General features: G+C 33.3%; 1 long non-coding RNA gene across 1 annotated transcript; it reads left to right on the top strand.

Annotated features, from left to right (window-relative positions):
• Positions 1 to 4,793: 4,793 nt before the first annotated feature.
• On the top strand, positions 4,794 to 21,928 carry LOC119069947. Its single transcript, XR_005086436.1, has 3 exons — positions 4,794 to 4,821; positions 5,212 to 5,219; positions 21,919 to 21,928. It is a non-coding gene; the product is annotated as an uncharacterized LOC119069947 (long non-coding RNA).
• Positions 21,929 to 22,733: the final 805 nt, after the last annotated feature.

Genomic DNA, 22,733 nt, shown 5'->3' with positions numbered 1-22,733 from the left:
AATTCATTATACTTAGGATTTAGCCATAGCCACCGAAAAATTTCTAAATACCCCACACACACACACATACATTGCCACACAGATCCCACACCGATGTATGTATGAAGCAAAGACATCATCGCTAGCCTGTACAACCGAACGCTATTAAATACCTACTGTTCTAGTTCAGGCAAATAATCAATATTTGAACATCGAATTAAGGAAAATTAACGACTTGTTAGAAACCATCTACATTGCAAGTAAAGTATACAATAGTGAAATGGCTTCATATTATATATGACAATGATGGGATGATGATATTCCACCTTGTATTTGTTTATTAGTTAAAGGTGCAGTACACATTGTGTAGCAAAAGAAAATACTCTTGAAAACTTTACTGGCAATAGAAAATCGATTATATAACAGAGCGACGACATGGGAGAGGTGGTGGCATCACTTTACAATTTTAAGGGTTATGTGCATGTTAAGTGAGTGTGGTACGGATCTCACTCTGAATAAATAAATATACAACATATTATTAATGGTCGTAAAGTGGCCTTTGAGTACTATATTGATTTTATTTTCTCAATGTCTGAAGCAGCAGCAGCAGAGAAATTATATACTAGTTTCAAAAACCTTCCAAACACTTTAACTTAACTTGAGACTATAAAATCTGAAGTGGTGATGGTGGCTGCTTCGTTTTTTTTTTCGGTTGGTGTAAAACTCTTTCGGGTTATGCGAATCGCATAAAACAAAACAAAAAAGCTCGTGTATGGATTCTTATCACCCAGGGCTTTGACTCAGACATCACGCAGCTGATACAGGAGATAGAATTCGAAATCTATACGAAGATCTGTATGTGTAGCAGTCAAAATTCGTTCTTCATACTCCAAGAGTCTTTCTTAGTACGTTGGGATGTTTAAATTGTACAATGGGCATTTGAATATGCCTTTATTAATCAGAATAGTGTTTATACTAGTCTGGTTATTTGTAGCGTTACTTGCCTAAAAATTATCAATTTCGTCGCCACCGCGCATCTTGTATCTGTTTATTAACGAGTCATTGTAAGAGGAAGAAATTGATAATACTGCCGTAATTCGCATGTCGGACTTAGTGCAAAATTTAAACAAAAGAATTCTTTGTTTAAATTTTGCACTAAGTCCGACATGCGAATTACGGCAGAATAGACTGGCCGCAAAATGTTCACATTTGCGCCAAAACCATTGAAAATTCTATGCACAAGACTTTATTAAGATCTTACAAACAAAGAATCGTGAGACTAATGTCGTCTGCTACATTTTTCTTCATTTGACCGAAAATATGCCATCACGATGAAAGATATCAAGAATGTATCGGTGAAAAATAAGTCTTACCCATTCTTAAATATGTGTGATACGAGCACTTGATGGTTTTATTTAGTCTATTGTTTCCTCAAATTATACATTGGGAAGTCAAAAAGACCTAATGAACATACTCAACAGGCAAGCAATCAACGTTGTCCATATGAATTAAAAACCGTTGACGGCGTTCATCTGTGCATCTTCTAGCTTCATCTTCATCATCATCTCATTCAATCGACAATTCGGTTACGTAACTAAGTTCTATTCAATAAATTATTAGCATGTCTAGATAGGGATGTATCGATACCATTCGTGGCCGTACACCCCGTACACTCTAATTTGCAAAATTCAACAACAAATCGGACTATTTTGCATGGACCAAACAAAAGCTATGCAATCAATTACAAATATGTTGTGTGAGCGTAATTCTATTACCATGTTTTATACAAATGTGCGTATGCCGAATACATGCCACCAACTACATAATGGAATAACTCAAATACAAAATATTGTTGAATTAATTAATTATTAAAACTCATTTTTGACGCTATCTCTCTCTCGCTGTGTAACTTATCCAGTTACAAAATGATACAAAACATGACAAGTTATCTAAAATTAAATGAATGAAAATTTATTTGTTGTTTAATGCTTTTCGTCAGTGAAGTAGATCGAGACGAGGATGTTAGATTTGCAGATGCAGAGTAATGAAATGCAGGTTCATTTAAGAAAAACGTCCGAGTATATTTAGTAGTCCTTACAGAATGAACAACTGAAATTACTTCACGGTACACTAAATCTAAACCATTAATTTGGCTATTAAATCAAACAGAGGACTGGTAAACATGTTAACCGCAGAAAAACCAATATATAAAATCAGTTTTTGGGATTAAACGTTACAAACGTTACAAACGCAGATAATGTCAATAATAATTGTTAAATTTTGAAAATAATTGTCACATATGTGTGTCTATGCCGAAATTGTAAACTTTTGTGTTTAAATGTTTTCCGAACGGGAAACTTTGCTGTTTTCCGATTTGAACAAGCTTTAATAATTAGGAATTCGTTTGCTATTTTTCGGAAATGAACCTCGTGTATTCGGTCTGTGCGGAATGTGAACACGGTATAGTCTATTGTTTTTCTGCTGCCACAGAATAACAAACAAACAATTACATTTGCAGAAGCAATTATAGTACATTACTTAACAATGGGGCAAATGATGGAAATGGTATTACTTGTGTGAAATTGCCGATCGAGGCGTAGCCGTTAACAATGGGGCAAATGATGGAAATAATACTTCTTGTGTGTTTACCGACCTTGACTACGTCTCGATCGACAAATTTCACACAAGAAATACCATTTCCATAATTTGCCCCATTGCCAAGTAAGGTATTTTATTCAAAAACTTGAGGTAACGTTTTGGATCCGTGCAGTAAAGTAAACTTTACCTCACGTTTTTGAATAAAACAAATTAATATTCTGTCCCGCGTATAAATTCCATCAAAATGTGATTAAGAAGACAGAATTGTGAACTGAATCCATCAATGAATGTAGAATTAATGTTGAACTGTGATTAGATTGGTCGGTTTTGTTAAGTAGACGTTGAAACCAAGAAATAAATAAAGCTGAAAAAGCTGCTGAGTAACTACTTCAAAGGTATAATTTACACTATTGTCAAATAGTATTTCTGTGCAATTTACAGTTACACGGTGAGGCTGAAGAACTTTTTTTTAAATTAATTTTCTTCGAAATATACAAAGTAAAATATTTTAAATTTATGTCAAAACTATTTGTGGAGATCCGCTCTAGTTATTTCATGCAAAGGCAGCGATGGTGCATCTCCTTTCAAAATAAAGTTGTTGAGCCTCACCGTACATATACATCTTGTCATCTTTTTTCTTATTTAACAAAATATTTGGCGTTGTAAGCCGTCCATAGTATCGCAATATGCGCATAAATTCATTTTTTTTATCGGAAAAATTTTACATAAAAAATGTCTGCCTTTTTCGAAGCTTCATAAACTTCATAAAACGTCATTTAAACTGCTTTCCTTCGCAATTAAAACGGTAACGTTCTCCGCTTAATTGTTCAACAGTCGGGTAAGAACAATTATGTAACTGAGAAAACTACTCACTTATAATCGACATTCAACAAACAAACATCATAAAAGACTCGATAAAAAAGTAAATAATAGAGTTGTTCAAACGTAATTGAAATACTTTTCTAAATTAATTCCCTTCAATTTACTTTTAATTTGTCAAACGACTGTCTATATTCAACGAAATAAAACGAATTTCAATTATATCATCAAATTACCAGCATTTCAAACAAAACCAAAAAAATCGCAGGTAAAATTCTGAGAAGACTGCAACATTACGGTTTAATTTACTAGCAGCAGTTCTTTGGTATGAAATAGACACAGAGAAAGACATTGACATCTGAAAAGCATGAAGCAATATGAATAAATTTATGGAATTGCAGTGTTATATTTTCCATTCAAAATGTAGCCTTTGATATAAAAAAAATTGTTTAACTTCAATCAGAAATTAACATAAAAGGTACTTCTCTTTGCCACCACTTCTACGTGACAATGGAATAATAATAATCGACATTTATTTAGCAAAAGCTTTTAAAAAATCACAACTTTTCATATATGTATACACAGATTGAGACCTTACACCAATAATCCAACATTCTATTTCACAAATTGTCTCAGTTATTCTTAAAATTTCAAATTTTAACACTCCTCTCAGTGGCCTCTCACTCGTGGTAGCTGACTATTTTTAAGTTTGCTTATGATTTGCATCGTAGTTTCTTTAACCTTTTGCTTGACCCAATAGTAGTCCTGTGAATGTCCTAATTTCTGATTGTCAGAAGGCAACCCACAAAACGAAAGTCTTCAGGAAATCATTTATCGACTCCAAGAAAACATCTTTCCTTAAGTCGACTTTTATGAAAAGCTACCAACTGAGTTGAATTAATTAAATCCATTTTTGTAGTCTAGTGTAAGTTATAAGAGTATAATGAAGTGACTTTGACAAATCTATTTGCAAAAAAAAAGATCCAAACATTAAGCTCCACACCGGAATTCTAGCAGATGATTAACCTTTCCGAAACGGCTAATCGTCGTCTGATTATAATACAGTTTTGGGTTCTGTTACAGTAAGACCGAAATGAATAGTAAAAATGATTATGTATCAAAACACTTGGCGATACGTGAAACAACGGGAGTAACAGAATTTTGATGATTGATCGTGATACGTTAGCCGTTTCTAAAAGGTTAAAAAACAAAAATTGTACTAAATAATTGTAATTGGTACAGTCTGGTTTTAATTTCCATCGATCGGTGGGGTAGAAGACTTTTCCAATTATAGAACACAGAACGGGTTACTTGTTGAACACAACTTCGCAACATTTCAGGTCTGCTTTCGCATCAAACAGTTTAAAAAGTTTCACCTTTCATACAGAAACGATTATGTTTTTATTTGCTTTCATTTCAAGATAAGTTTATTAATTCACTTCCAGACCTTTATTTTGTTACATTGGTTCGGTATTGCGGTGAACGAGATGGGGTTGGTCGCCATTGGCGATGAAAAACGGATTTTATAGTTTGATGTAATCATGGTAACATATTTAGGAAATAGTTTCGTTTAATTTTGAGCTAACTCAGAAGAAAAAAAAAAGATTGCAGTCGTACGACAAAATGGAAAGAATAAAAAACGAAATGAAATGTGTTCGACTTTTTCTTAGATTAAAGCACTAAACTTCTTGTAGTGACGAATCACAACTTGTGTCTTCATTTTCTCAGCACAGATTGCACATCATAGAAAATGCAAATGAATGTATATGTAAAACGAGGAAATTGCTCATTATTTCATTTCATTCAAGAGAAAAGTTTTAATTGTTTGAAGAAGCGATGTTAATGCAAAGTGAGACTTTTTAGTTTGACATTCACATTTTGCCGTTTTAAATACGTAGTATATCTTCGAAGTTTTTGCTAATTTTATGTTGAGTTGTATTCACCACTATCGCGTATCGCACGTTCAAATGAAAACGTCCCTCCGTTTCTGCCATTTACATTTTTGAAAGCAGTTTTTTCGGTTATTTATTGTAATTTTGCGCCAAATGAATCTTCTACCCACCATCGCATTTCAACATGCCGCTGTACTTTTGATAACATCATATTTATGGACATGTCTCAGTTATATAAAAAAAATTCTTTTGCTGTTGTCAGCCGGCACATCGACATATTATTGTCATGACACGTTTAATAAGGAAAAAAAAACCTTTCTATGACAAATTCGACGACTTCATCACAGAATATTTGAAGCACTCACAAAAGAAGTACACTCTTCAGGCAGATACGTAACAACAACAACAAGGTAAAACATAATACATCTGCGGAGGTATTATCGATTTCATCTTCTTATTTATTGCTACCCTTTTAGTAGCGATTTGCACATTGTGCTCAAGTAGTGTCTGATGCTGCTACAATTTCGGATTTCGAAATAGTACCGATATATGCAATGCACTGACAAGCGATTAGGTTCATAGATGACGCAGTCATTGAACTCCATCACATGTATGTGATATATGCGCCTATTTCGAACATTTTAAGAGCCGAAACAAAAACAACCGAGTACACACGTGTACTGTTTCTGGTGACTGCGTATTGTTGACAGTAATGACGAAACAAGTAATAACTTTATTACGTAGTCCTAGTACCTATCTGCTACATGAAAAAAAACGACTAGATAAGGAAGTGGGAGGTAAAATATTGAATTGAAATTGAATAATAAACGAGTCTTATATGCCGTCGTAACATAGCATTGTATTCTATCATCGAAGTGTGTGGTGTGAAAATGATTTCTCAGTCTTACTGGTTTGGAACTGAGCCCTGTGCTCAAAGTGTGAAGTCGAGTCTGATTCGGAGAAGAATTATGAAGAGCTATTTTGTAGATAGTTTTGTCTTAAGCCGAGAATTTTTCTTTCTTTCTTAAAATATGAAAGCGTGCTCCCGTGTCTACAACAGGGCCAATTATTAAAATTTGATTGTCGAAAACTTTCCATAAATTCGGTAAATGTATTTACTAGTAAGAATCATAATTGAAAAACTCACGTGAAGATCAACTTTCTGTTTAAAATAAGACGTAATTTTTTGCTTACCTGAAACAGAAAAAAAGAAAATTTTAAAAATGGTTTAAGATCAATTAGTATTTTTATTTAGATAAACGGAAAAACTTCATGCAAAAATATAGCAGAGACAATTTGTCTTTAATGGTCAAACTGTTGCCGAAAAAATTCATCTCTGATAATTAAATTAGATTTTTTTTCAAAACGAAAATGAATTGCAATTTCAAATCATAAAATACAAAAAAATGTATCAAAACGTTGAAAATAGCAATTTCAAAATCACGAATGACTAAAATATTTATCGCGATACTTCAGTCACTTTCGTATTATATAAAATGAATGCGGTGGGGGTAATTGTATTCGGATTATAAAAAAACAATTAATTTTTTGTTTAAGTTTTTATTTTATTCGAATTCAATTAAAAAGATGACGTGAATTGAATAAAAAACTATTTTCAGTGTTAACAAAAAAGCAACTGAAAATATAATTTTTGAAAAATAAACTCGAGCGAGTCTACCAATAATAATTTTCCTTTTACAAATATTTTAAATCACTTCACCACTATAAAGTCGAAATTTGTACCAAATTGATGAAAATGAAATAAAAAGAACGCCAAAATAAATGGTAGGTAATTATCATCGATATATTTCATGTACACGACCTGTACAAATTTGTACTATTCGGAAAATCAGCTTTTCCACACATTCGTGAATAATTTTTGTCAAGTACTATTGAAGAATCCAGTGCTGATTGAGAACAAAAGAATAGATCATACTCACGGCACCGAGAATTATTCTAAACCACTATGTCAGAGAAAATTCAAAAAGGTTTAAAATTGTTACCCACTTATTAAAGATTTCTTATTTTACTGAGAAATATTTTCGTTGTCCGGACGAATGCTGTGTCTAGTAAGCCTTCAGTCACCATTTTTGACTTGATTTGAATTCTTCTAAACAACTTTAAAGTGATATGAACGGTAGAATTTGACCTAGGCTTTGCAAATGTCTTAATCGCCCATCTTCTCTACACAAAATTACGTAGCAAACAATATGCAAACATCGAAGGGTCACTGGTTTTTGTTAATTATGACTACAACCTTATGGAAACAACAATTCCACTGTTTTCGATCTATCTACTTAATTGTAAGTCGAGTGCTTTAACGATTCAGCTTCTCTATTTGTAATGCTAAAATGTTGGAAAATAAAACAAATGAATTCCAAAGAGTGACAGACTCTATTTGGCACAACATGAATTAATAATTTGATTGAATTTTAGTCATAATCACAATTTGCACACAAAGACTGCACATTTTTGAGTTATGACGGAGAACCATTTTAGTTTTCCAATATCAACTTTATCCATTACAAAAACGCATCACGATAGTTTGTAAAGTATGTAACGTAAGTACCACTCGTCGTCACCTATTCACAAACAAAAAATTTCATCGGGGCACACTCTGAATTTTTGTATTTAAATACGGCTCTGCCATTTCCACCTACACCACGCAAAATTAAGTGACTTTCCCTTTCCAAACGATGCAGCGAGCAGGTTTATATTAAATTAAAATATTTTTATTTTTGTCAGTACAACAAAAACAGAAGCATGGGATATAAAGTGAGATGAAAGCTTTTCAATGCTGCCGCATACAATTTATGAATTAAAATGGGTAAAATAGTAACCAAGAGTTGCATGCACAAAGCGTAAACATCTTTCTGAATCCCACATCAAAAATAACGTTGTTTCGTTTTGGGTGAAATGAAATCTGAGAGAGTATTTTTCAAGAAAAACTTATTTATAAAGTAAACACAACACCCAAGATATCTTTGCAGTTCTGTAGACGGTTGGCCACGATATGCGACTCTTATAATATTATTAAAACTATGTTACCCCGGGGGAATAGGGAACAAAACAAGATAGCTATAAAATGACTTGAAACAAAATTTGTCGAAGCCTCTACTAAAGTGAAGGCTAAAGCGCAGTTTATCATCTGAGTGGATAGATAACTATATTGGTTTCCTTGATTGACTGTTAGATTGTAATGCAAAAATGTTGGAAAATAAAACAAATGAATTCCAAAGAGTGACAGACTGACTGTGTACGCTAACAATTTTACCCGTACAATGCCATCGGCTTTATTTATATTTCTCTCTTGAATTATTGCAAAATTTTACAATTTCGTGATATTTATGTGAATGGTGTGAATTGAGATCGAACGTGGCAAGTGCATAAATATTTTAGCAAATGCCTGCAATATTCACGAATATTTAAGAGTGAACAATTTGATTACAATGTTCATATTTCCGGTATTGAAGAACGTTGTGTAATACAGTAAAGGGAACTCGAAATGTTCCTAAAATTTGCCGATGAATATTAAAATAAAGTTTTTGTTACGCTTAACACATTGATTCATGAAATGTTTATTCACAACAAAACAATGTTTGTTTTTCGAGTTACTGTTTGTTTTAGTCGAGCCGCAGCATTTATATGTAATGTTAATATAACTTCTATGTGGTATGTTACGGTCCTGGTCGAATAGCTTTAAACCAATTAAATTCACCAAATGCCAGAAAACACGACTGCATTAAAATTTTCGAAAATCAAAAAATGAGAGCGAATGTAGCCAGAAAGCTACAAAATAATTTAAGATCTCAATCCAGTTTTTATTTACCTTTCCACTTTAAATCACACTGGTGCTGCTGATATCAATTTTCCCTAAATATAAAACAACTGCAGCGTTGATGATGACTAATAGTTAACACGAGGCGCTATAGAATGTTTGTTTATATAAATAAACTTAGCAAGGGGAAAAGATGTGTGCGCCGCTTCATCGCTTCAACCCTTAAAAAGTGTAATGTCAAATTAAAAGTATAAAAGTCTACCACAATGTTTAACATTTGATCATTACTTCATTGACATGAGCGTTGAAATTCATTTCGCGGGGCAATAGTATTTAAAATAACCTACGTCGTTGTTTGGAAATTTTTTTTTACCTACAAAATAACAATTTCCAAAGAAGAATATAATCTACTATTTCTCATCCTTCGCCTTCGGCTAGAGCACTTTACAAAATAACAATTTCCAAAGAAGAATATAATCTACTATTTCTCCCAATTACACAAAAGTGGACAGGCTAGCTTTGGTGTAAACGTCGGTTTTGTGTTTATAGTACTATTGAAATTGTGTAAACGGTTTGAGAAAGAGATGTGAACTGAAACAATGTGAAAACACTGTAACAATTCTCAATGACGCTGAGTTGCTTTATTTTTTCGATTTGCTCCGTTTTTCCAATTAATTATCAAATCAATATTGACCAAGGCCATGACCATATTGGCCGAAGTTTTGTTTTATTGGCGCCGCCCATTCAATTGATACTCGGCGCACATGTCTAAATTGGGAAATGCTTTCTCTACATTTCCAGTTTAGGTAGAATATGGATGGGTGGAAAAGTGTTCGGTTCAGTTGAAGTTGTCGGTAAATTTAAGTTTCGCCATTCATTGTGGAATACTATGAACGAGTGGTTGCAAATAGGGATATGAATTATTTTGCCTTGATGGAACGGATTAATGGATTAATTAGAGATTAATATTTGCATTGCGGCTTATTCATAAATATGAACGGCATTACGATGTGAGTTTGGTTGAAAACCAAATTACTTTTGTAACATTCGCAAAACAGTTAACCCAGTCATACAATAATTTAATCGACAATGTACCCCTTAGGTCCACAGTTATTATATTTGTAATAAGCTGGAGCATCTTACCATAAAATGACAATATTTTTAGCGAAATGGACAATTGTTACAATATTTTTACGGCAAAATCGATCGTTTTTTTTATTGTGTCAGCAAAATAGTGACAAAGTAAAATATAGCAGCCGTATATACTATGTTGTAATCTATGCTTCATATTTCTATAGACGACATCCCATTCATACTTTTTTTTCCTTCGTACTGTTCTTATTCTGTAAGCTTTCATCTGCCACATATTATATTCAGTACCTACATACATACTCGTCATTTTGCCCCAATGATGCTTGAAAAAGTTTAATTTGAAAATGAAAATCTCATCATAGACGAAGAATGCAAACAAGCAGAAAATTGCAAAATAATTTCGTTCGTCTGGGACGAGCCGGAATAAATTTAACTTTGGCCGTAGGATGAACTTTATGATTTTTATTTTTTGCAAGGGATTTACGGCTGAATGTAGTTGGGAGGCAAGTTAATGGATACATAAAATGTATATTTTCAATTATGTGGTTTCTTGAAATGGTTGTTTTGCAAACAAAGTTTTGAATATCAATAAACAATTTGCTGAAAAGGAAAAACGAAATAGATAGCCAGTTGATGTTAGTTGCTCCATAATAGTGCAGTAATAGGACCATGAATGTCACACATCTACCAAAATATAATAATCGAACTTTGCACAAGCTCGGCCAATTCAAACGGAAATTTCGGACATTTGTACTTTTTGGTGAAATTGTTGGCTTTACAGTGATTATGCTCGGCCGACAAATGTATATCTTGAACGGACAGTTCCCATGGCTCCCCTTTTATATTTTATATTTATTTACTATCCGCATTAATGAAATCTATTTTTGACGAACAAATCTTTTTAATTAAAGATTCTTTCATTCGACTCAACAATCCTTAATTAAGGTCGATCTACAGAGTTATTCGTATAGTTTGAATAACTAATAAATAGATTTATAAATATTTTATTCGAATCAACTTTCCATTCGGGATGACCAAGTGAAGGAAGATAGAAAATTAATGGACGACACTGACAAGAAGATATTAAAGGTGGATATCGCCACTAATGAATACAACACCCAGTTTTGTAAAAGTAAAACAAAACAAACGAGAATTCGGAATTCTCTTCTGAATGGACATTAATAAGAAATTTACATGGAACAGCACGATCTCCATATAAGTTCAGAAAAGTTCAGACGTTTAATAATTCAATATTAAATGAAAAATTAAATAAAAAAGGGCCAAGTTTTGACGCTTCAACATTTTGAGAGTGAACATAGGCTCGCAATAAAATGTATGTCACATAATAGCTCATATAAAATACATTCAACACGAATAATTCCACTTTCAACCTCAATTTTCGAAAACATATAAAATTATTATTCCAATTCGAATCAATAAATTTATGGCCAATTCAGGTAAACTTTTTTTATTGCTGTAGATCGTTTTGTGCTACATCTAATAAAATGGAATGAACATGATTCTATATTAGGGATTTCGTTTTATTTGACGGTAAAACACAACAGAATTTATCGTCCTACATGTGCACATACTGTGTTCGACGTCCTGTCAAATGTTTTTCGCATAGATGGTATTATTGTGTATCGAGAGTTATAAACATTTCTTCCCTATTTTATTTCGACGAATAGTAATTACGATTAAATTGACGTTATTAGTTTATATATATGGTACTAGACTGCTAGAGTACAAATATCGATAATAATCGATAGAACTTTCTTATTTTCATTTTTACTTTTTAGACTAAATTTTTCATCTTCAGAGTTTGATATTGTCTTTATAATTACTAATTTTAGATTATGTGGAACGACGTTCTAGTAGTTCTTGTTTACTCAATTCGACTAGAACAGCAAATAAACAGAAACTCATATGGAGATAAATATTTACAGTTTTCCATACGAAATAATAAATGAAAAATATTATTTTCAAAAGTTTTATAGACTTGTGTCTAGTTGGAGCATGCCTCAGTATATTGGCATTAGCTTACTTATTATACAAGTAAACCCAAAAAAATATTTTCCAATCAACAATATTTTTTCGCGTCAAAAATTTTCACGAATTATAAAAACAATGTTTCGACGGTGTAAGCAAATTTCACGCGTCCAATAAAGTATGAAGGTGAGAAAAAACTTCGCGCACTCTTCCTAACGTTTCCTCATTAGTCGGTAGGTCAATCTGGACTCGTATAGTCAAACAAACAAACGAACCAACCAACAAACATTCAACTTTATAGATTGTTTTGTTACGTTTTCACATTGTAAATTACATAAACATTCGGTGTTGTTTTACGAATGGACATCGTTATATGACGAATAACAGGCGAAAATGGAAAAGAAAATTCATGTTGACATTTCAAAAATGATGTTGATATACCAACTTACATATTTTGTTGTGTACGTTCACATCTTTCCATTGTTCTTACTTTTTTAGTACTTTGGAACGGACAACAAATTTAATAATTTTTCTGCTAATTAGTATAAATCTGTCTAAATTTAAAATAAAATCTTTAGGACCCATAATATTTAATATCAAAGAAAAATGCTAATCAAAGTCTTTCTTCAATGCTTTTTTCTAGGTTAAATCCGAAAAATCGGTGTGGAAACGAATGTTTTCAGTCATATGACAACTAAATGTTGGAACGCGAAGGTGCTAGTTAGACATAATAATAGATTCAATGTATTGTGTACGCGAACATGCATTTATTTTTTGAAAACATTAAATATGACATTATTTCTGTCACGGTTGATGTTGTTAAGTTGCGTGACGTCATTATTATTATCCTAGGATTTTTAACATTGTGAATGATTTATATGAAGATTTAGTCTGATTTAAAAGCAGACATCCACCCGAATGTATACACTTTATCGGTAAGAACGATAAAATGAAATAAAAAAACTCGTTTATCTACTGTAAGTTGAAAAAATTCATAATTTTCAGCATGAATTTAGTTAGCAAAGACAGTCAATTTACACACTAAAATTTCCGTGCGCATAAGTTTATATATTTAGTTATACAATTTTATCTCCTGCAAGCTGATATTTCATACATTACGCGTTTCTGCATATAAACCCAAACACATACATAACCACAGCCTATACGATTGGATAATTCACACATAACCCACCTAGGGTAAATTTACTTTCCATCTACTTATTTGAAAAAAAAAAAAAATCGCCGAACGGCGGAAGCGAACACGGGACCAGCAGCATATCAACCAAACATGCTGACCACTACGCCAACAAATCACATAATGCGATGCAATTGGTGTCGGTAGTGGTTCGTTAGTCACTTCTACATCGATCAAATAATCAGAGTAGTCGGAATGATGTGATTTGAACGAAATGTTGAGGTGGATTAGTATATGTGTGTGAGTAAGTAAATAAAGGATTCTCTGTATGATGTTTTTTTTGTTGTGAATGCGTTTTAAAACAACATGCTTAATTAATTAATTTTAAATCCAAATTTTTGTGGTTATTTCGCTAATGTATGAAATATCAGCTTGCAGGAGATAAAACATTGTTCTACCTTGGTGTATATTTCTCGAATCACTTCTTATGTACAATTGTATATACACTCGCTGGCGCTCGTTATATACAATTGTACATACGAAGTTATTCTCGAAATATACACCAAGGTAGAAAATGTACTATTAGCAACTTATGCGCACGCAATTGACAGAATCCTACTACGATCATGTGTAGCAGGATTTTGTGTTGATGTGGTTTGCTTGAAAATTATGAATATTTCAACTAACAGTAGATAAAATCTTGTTGCTAACACGTTAGTAAATGGGGTTTTCCGCACACGGTGTGTTGCCGAACTCGCTCCGCTCGTATCGGCAAACTCACATCTAGTGCGCAAAACAAGCCCATTTACTAACTACACTCGCGGAATTTGGAAAACTGACACATTTTCTGTCCTCTTGTGCTAGAACTGAAAACATACATTATTTGAGACTGACATGCGAATTTAAGTTTTGTCGTCTGTTTTTCTGTCGTTTATGAAATAAAATTGCGTATTGACATATCAGGTGAAGTAATCGACGCTTGCCGATCTTTTCGAGCATCTTTTTCATGTTTTCTGAATCAATACGCTTTTGGATCAGATAACACAGTAAAATGGAAGATACGTTATTGCGGTAGTGCGGTGATACTGAAAAACGTTTAAATATCGCTTGAACATGTAACAGTGGATGATATCCCTTGCATTCAGGCTAGTAGTACTCGCACACAATTCCTACACTAACGATCATCGTTCGTGCCTAGATCCGAATCAGCCGTCAATTGCAAATATGAATTTTATTTGATGTTGGAATAATTCCAAGCGAACTTCGAAAATAAATGTAAATTCAAAATAACTTGATAATATTAACCACTACACGGAAAAGGAATCAAAATCCATTCAAGAATAATTCCAAATTTATTGATTTTGTCGGTATATCCATTAAAAAGGTCTGTTGTTCATCAACTATTGCGGTCAATTATAATTCGTTCGATGATGGTGTGAATTCAAAATATACCCGAAGTAAAAGATAAAAATAAATGCAAAAGCCAAAGGTGTGGCCATTCCGGGGTTAGGAATGACTCATAACATCATGATGATATGATGACATAAATGGATAAATGGAATAAACCACAAAAGCATAAATATAAAAATCATGTTTTATGTGAATTTTTGTTCATCTCAGAGTTTAGAGACCACTTTATATCAATATTGATTGTGAATCGATACGTTATGATATAACACAAGATGAAGAAGAAAAAGGAAGAAGAATAAAGTGTGATACGGATTCCACGAGGCTGAAGTATATATTGATGACGTGACTAAACAATATTTTCGTTATCCTCATAACTAGGCCCCACCTCTTGGGTGGGTCAGGTCCCTTGACTGGCTTTTTTTTCTTTCTATAATTCCAGTCTTAGTTTTCCATCCATTTTTAAATAAGGTGGTGTTTTTGAGATTACAAAACTAAAGTCACATGAAAAGGTGATGTCTCTTTTATTTAGAAAACAGCAGATTCACATGCTTCATTTTACTCATATTTATTTAATTTCCTGAAGAAACAAAAAGAGTCCAATGTTCGAATTTAACCTCAGGAATTACGAAACTGGTCGAAAACACTTCATATTTTCAAATCTGCAATTTTTGAAGCCTCTGAGAATTACTCGAGTTATCGTGTTATCAAGCAAGCAAGATTGTTTTAGACTTCTAGATTGTTCGACCAGAAATCCAGATTCACTTACTCGTCGAATAAGAAATTTTTATGGAAATCCGTTGCAAAAATGTCGTAACAAGTTGTGTTTACAATTCCAATTACTCCAACCTCACTACTCCAATATTAACCATCTACAAAAATTACTTAAGTTATCACGATAACAAGGAAAAGCGTCTGAGTATAATTTCTCCCATATCTTGTAAAAACGATCACAAAATTATAGTTTTACTCTTTACTCTTTTACTCCATTACGAGTCGTTTATATTGTCTTCTAAAAAGCACTATGAATGGAAGGTCCAGCGAGGTACGTTTAACTCCTAATATGAGTCTACTAAAAGCGCTGAAAAGGCGGCGTATTTCTTGCCTACCTATTGGAAAAATAAAACTCGTGTGAATTACGGCCCTCGCTTCGCTCTGGCCGCAAAGTTCACGCTCGTTCAAACATTTTAGGAACGAAAAAAATTCTTTTAAGAATACGATTTCACCCAAAAATTGTCGTATATCCCAGATTACTAGTCCAATTAAATTGCAATGTTCGAGTTTAACCACATGAATTATGCTACTGGTCGAAATTGATTTTTGAAGCCTCTGAGAATTACACGAGCTATCGGTTTCTCAAGCAAGCAAGCAATCTGAAACTCTTTTGGGAAGTACTTCTAAACTGTTAGACCAGAAAACCAGAATTTCACAACTCGTCAAATAAGAAATTTTTCTGGAAATCCGTTGCAAAAATGTCGTGGTATAACAAGTTATCTTTACAATTACTCCAAACTCACTACTCCAATATGTCATTCTCTGTCAATTAAAACAAAAAATTTGAAAATCGGGTAAAAATTACTCGAGTTATCGAGTCCACAAGAAAAAGCGTCTGTGTAGAATATCTCCCATCTCGTTGTTCGAATATTATCCATCAGCAAACTCAGCCTCAAGAGTTTCAATCTTCGTCGATTAAGACAAAATCTTTGAAAATCGGATAAGAATTATGGAAGTTATCGCGGTAACAAGTAAAAAACTCTCTTGAGAATTACTCCCAACTCATTACTCCAATATTGCCCATCCACGAACTTAACCTCATGATTTTCATTCTCCGTCGATTAAAACCAAAATTTTGAAAATCGGTAAAGAATTACTCGAGTTATCGAGTCCACAAGGAAAAGCGTCTGTGAAGAATTTCTCCCATCTCGTTGTTCTAACATTATCCATCTGCAAACTCAACCTCAAGAATTTCAATCTTCGTCGAATTACACAAAAAATTTGAAAATCTGATAAGAATTACGGAAGTTATCGCGGTAACAAGGAATAAAATTCTCTTGAGAATTACTCCCATCTCATTACCCCAATATTGCCCATCTACGAACTTAACCTCATGATTTTCATTCTCCATCGATTAAAACCAAAATTTTGCAAATCGGTAAAGAATTACTCGAGTTATCGAGTCCACAAGTGTACGGACGTTTTCTGTATTTAACGTTTTTTGCCAATGTAGAACATTTTCAAAATATCAAAGTGAACTTAGCGTTACGGACATTTAAGGGTATTTTCTTTCATAAGACCCTGACTTTCAGTCAAGGGAATAAACATAGAGATTTTAGAAAACTTTTCTTTCACCATTTATACACATAATACCCTACTGAGTATATGACTGTGATTAATAGTTCCGAGTGCAATGATATCGATGGATTTTTGGTATATATGGTTTCGAGTGCTCGGGTAGATATTTCAGATTTGTTGTGGTTCAAAAGGTTTTACGGTATGTGGCCGACAATAATGAAATGCTAGAGAATTTATTCATGTCGTAACGAAACTTGATGTAGTCGAAACATTTCGGCTGATGGTGTGTGATGTTTTCCATTTTTTTGTAAATAATAATTTTTATGTCATCTGACCTCACATGATTATGCAAATTCGGTTAACAGAAAATATAATTAGAATGTCAGCGAGAACATTTAAATTTCAAATCAAATTCATTCGCCACAAGCAACTCGTTTTTAATTATATATTCGTCTGCTCGTCTCGTCACCTCCCAACAGAATGATATTTTTAACCTCGACAGTAATGCCCCATTCGTATGGTTCACCCTCCGACAGAACATAATCTAATTACAAGGATCGACTTCATTGCCATCGTTTTAATTTGCAACAACAAACAGTCAACCAGGGACATTTCATGTTAACAATTTGATTACTGCATCAAACCACCACCTCCAACATTTTAAATGCCAACTCACTTTATGTTACTTATTTTGTCTATCTCTCTTACTGCATATTGTAGATAGAGACAAACCTACAATCTGAACAACCCCATCATTTTTTTTGCTTCTCCTGTTTAAATGAAAAATAACATCGAAGATTATCGAAAATGATATCAGATAACTGTACATTTTAGCTGGCATATTTATTCAGTTCAATAAATAACTTTTTTTTATTTATCTTTAACGTTATGAAAGATGGAGGTATGGCTATATTCTATAAATGTATTGATGCGAAGAAAATTGGATTTTATTGAGTAAGGAAAACAGAACCCTGTATCTGAGTGGATAATCGAGAAATTCCACAATTAATTGCAAATCGATATGTTACAATGTTACACGATGTGCTGTAGGCACACTCCTATTGATTGTGTCATACGTATATTATTCCTGAAACCATCGAATTAGTATGGAAATTACATTCTACCACTCGAGTACGTAGCATCTTGGGCGTCAAATATAGATTCTGTGGGTCAATAGGTCCTGCATATAAAATTCATTACACTCTAAAGTTCACCGAAACAAAAATTACCCGTATCCATGTCAATTTTGATGTTGCTTCACTTCGCTACATATTTCAAATGTTTTTTTGTGATGACATATATGTATGCATCACATTCACACTTGAGTACGGAAAATCAAAATATGTCCAACAATTTTCTGGTAAAAATTCCAATGGAAATTGTTCAAATTCCATCGAAAGCGAAAGTTAACCGTTGAGCAGCGGGAATAGTGTGATTTTATGAATGGAGTGGATAATGAAGGTACTCATTATTGTATTAGAAAATTTTAGGTTGCAAAATATTTGATCAAACTTAAAAAAAAGTGAATCCTCAAACAACCAACGTATTGCACATCAACTGGAATTACTGAACATTTTATTACATTCACTATTAACGGTTTTTGGTATTCTACGTTTATCGTATATAGTCAATAACCAACTACATAAATATAGAGAATACCACCACTCTACGACGATGATTAACTGGAATTTGTGAATACACTCGTTGGTCCTTTGTTGAGAGCGACCGAACCTTTATCCTTTATCAATTAGGACGATATCTTGTTTATTAACGTTATTCACCAACTGTCCGGCAAACATGAAGCAGTAGTGTTATTAGTTTGTGTTATATTTAGATGACAATTTTTTAGCCCGGAGTATACTGAGCGAAATTTCCTACGAGCTATGCGTATATCATTCACCCCCTGTTAAAAAGTGTGGTAAGGTAGTTATACAGCAGGCTCGAATATAATACGTGCGGGATGTATTTCGCTTTGACAGAGATTTAAAAATATGAATTTTATTGAATTCACTTACAACATACACCATATTAAGGCCCGTCATTGGGAAATGACAGGACAGTTTCCCGAAAATGTATGGAAAATTTTATCACAAAAATTCACCGAAAAGATTCAAAGAAACTCACTCATGATGCTTTCCATTGTATTCGTGCACCGTTTCTTTATGTCCCCAAGGCATATTTAAACACTAAAACACTTTTTACTCGATGCAAAAACAAAATTTTGTTTTTTGTTTTGACGCGACAAAAACACAGAAAATATTTCGACACAACTGTGACACTCCGCTATTATAAGGACTAGAATGAATGTTTGCTGTGTTCACTTCGGCGGTAAAATATTTTCGTTCAAAAGTGCCTGACACTTCAACGATGGTATATGTCTTAAAATTGTAACCTCTCCCACTTCTTTAGTAAGCTAACAAGACTTCGCTGAGTCTCTTTGAACAAAAATATCGGCTGAGATCGAATAATTCTCCGCTGAGCTTTAACAAACCTCCGCTGAGCTCTAATAATTCTCCGCTGAGCTTTGACAAACCTCTAATGAGCTCTAATAATTCTCCGCTAGGCTTCAGTAAGAGTCCGTCAGACCTTAGCACGTTGCAGTAAGGCAATGAAGCTAAGCGAACACTCAATAAGCAACAGCGGATACCTAATAATTGTTGCTATGATTTAATAAGACTCCACTTAGCTTTGGCAGATCTCCGCTGAGTGTTTTATGATTGTTTTTAAACGTCCGGCACTTTTTCAAACATTAATTCTAGTACTTATAGTAGCGGAGTGTCACAGTTGTGTCGAAATATTTTCTGTGTTTTCGTCGCGACAAAACAAAAAAAAGTTTTTGTTTTTGCATCGAGTAAAAAGTGTTTTAGTGTTCAAATATGCCTTGGCGACCATAAGAGACTATGCCCGAATACAATGGAAAGCATAAGAGGTGAGTTTCTTTGAATTTTTTCGGTGAATTTTTGTGATAAAATTTTACATACATTTTCATTTTACATACACTGTCCTGTCATTTCCCAATGACGGGCCTTAACAGTTGACAGTAGTTATTATACATTTTAGAAGTTATTGGTAACAAATATTTCAAATTAAAAATTGACTTCTTCGGTAATTGAACCGAGGACCTCTGGATCATGAGCCAACGATCTTTCTAATGTTGCAGTACAGTAGTGTTGGTTGACATTTCTTATTGTTGAAGCGTACTTTGAAAGCCATAAACGTGTGTGGCGTATAAGTTACACTAGCACGTTATAACGCAACGCACATAAACAATGTTATGACGTTTTTTTTAACATAATTGAATTTAAGTTCATAAAGAATGAGGAAATAGTTACGACTTGATGGCAAGATAGTTGTGGACTTGGATCAATTATAGATAATTTTAACTTAAACAACTTTCTGAGATGATTACGAAACGAAACTAGGTACTTCGTAAAAATTGAAAATATTTTGTCGAGAATTTTTCTAATTTGCAAAAATAATTTTTTGGTCGTTTATCTTCTTCGCGTTACGAAATATCAATATGATGTATATTCATTGTTTAGGACAAACATCCACTTTATACGTTTAACATACGTGATGAGGGTGTAATTTCCGTCCTACTCGTAAATTATTCACTTTCCACGTACATCACCACAATACGTAACACATGAATATTCAAATGTGACAACCGAAATATGTAACTACGTTTTGAATATGTCTCACGTATAGAAAACAGTGCCCATGTAGAGTATAATATACGTCAGTGAAGTATATTATACCTCTCCAAGAAATTTTACACATACCCGGAGTATTGTCTGAATTTTCTTTTTCTGGGTGTATTTTAACTGACGAGTTGGTCATTCGATTCAGCTGTTTCAGTTTTGATGTATTTTCGTTTGTTCGGTTTATGGTTCTTAGCCGTCATCATTATGCTTCTATATCTGTATTAGGATATCCAATAAGTGCAAGATAAATACGAGCCGGATAAAGTATAGGTTTCTGTGTGAAGTCAAATCTGTTACACGTTTTTGTAGATGTCGCCTGACTTGTTGATATTCCAAATATTAGTACAGCTAAAACTAACATCACAAAGTTTGAGACACTTACTTAAATCATGATTAACCGCAAGCGATAAATAAGTAGGCTTGCCTTTTGAAGAAACAGGATTTATTGCCACTTATGTAAAATTCTTAAACAATTCCTTGAAATTCCTTAATTTTTAAGATAAGGAATTTTTTAGAATTAAATTCCTAAAAGATTCTTGTGCCCAATAGAACAAAAAAATAAATCAAAAACTGTTAGCTACTCGTATGTTACATATCTCCGGTTTGATATTTATCCACGTCTATGTGTTAAGATGATTTCAAAATTGTTTACTTTCGCTTGAAAATTCCATAATATGCGGTTTTCTAAAGGCACATAGCTCTTCACACTCAATTCACACCGAGAGAATCTCCATTCTTATAGGGTAAAATGTCAACCCTTTCTTTTCGTATGTAAATTTGCTTCCATGCAAACAGTTTTAACGAGAAAACGACGCGAAGCAATTTTTCTTTGTACACAAGAAAACCAGAAAAAGCTTAAATTGATACATGGAGACACATTTGCATAAAACGGTCCGAAGAGCGTTTATACATGTATAGTATAAGCTTACATAAATTTTCCTGAAGAGGACATACGGCTTATATTTATGTGGATATGTTAAACAAACGAAAAGGGGTTTCAATGACGAAATATTTTCGGGTGTTTGTTTACTTTTGGCTAAACGAAATGCTTCGCATTTGAAGGTATTGTGTAGTTGTAGGCATCTACTTACGGCGTCCCTGTACAAAGTAGATAGTGGTTTTGCGCTGCAGTTTTTCCGTTAGAATGAGATACATAATTGTATATACACAACAGTCTATTTATTCGGTATATTTTCGGATGAGGGTAATTACTCGAGTTGAATTTAAGGCCAGTAAAGTTTGGATTTTATTTGTTGCTCGTAAAAAGGTTTATTTTAGCATATTATACAAACATGTACTAATGGGAGAGTTGCGAGTATTCGGAACGAGAAGGGCGTTTGGTGTCTCCATATTAAGGATTAGATAAACTAGAATTTGAAGTGTGTTTGAAGAATGACGATTATTGTATGGTGGACAATATGTACTATACAATTGACATGAATTTAAGGAGTATAAGCTCGCTTTTTGTAGTAGGATTTGGAGGTAGTCCCTTTTTGTTTAAGCTGATAATAAGTTTGATGATAAGTCTATTCAATGAGAATGTAACTAAAGCTAAAGAGAAAAACTCACTATTCGACGCGTGTAACCCCTTTAGAAAGGATTGTTGCGCAATTTTATGTTTGTTTCTATGGTTGTGGATTCATTAATTAAATTGTTTCTAATTCGGAATAAACAATTTCATTTCCGTGGATTTAGGAATCTCTAGTGCATAAAGTCTGGGTGTAGACGTACGGTTTTCGCTTATTCCCCACTGCAAAACGCAAGTACTACAATACTTCGTAAGGGGCGGTAAAACAATAAAATGGTATAAACAGAATGCATGTTGTGACAAGCTAGGTGCAAACATAACATAACTTCGAACATACAAAACAGTCGTCACATGAGAATGTTGTGCCCCAGAGGGATTTGTACAACTCTTTATTAAAACAAAACAAATGATATTACGGAAAAAAAACTGAAATTTAATTCGTTATTTCACAACCCTCTTTTTCCATATCGATTGACAAATTGTGCAGCATACGCTCCTTATTCCGATACAGTAAAATCAT

Source organism: Bradysia coprophila (genome assembly GCF_014529535.1).
Source record: "Bradysia coprophila strain Holo2 chromosome X unlocalized genomic scaffold, BU_Bcop_v1 contig_416, whole genome shotgun sequence".
NCBI classification, from domain to species: domain Eukaryota; kingdom Metazoa; phylum Arthropoda; class Insecta; order Diptera; family Sciaridae; genus Bradysia; species Bradysia coprophila.
Note: the sequence above shows the minus strand (reverse complement) of the source record. Positions and strands in the feature narration are given on the sequence as shown.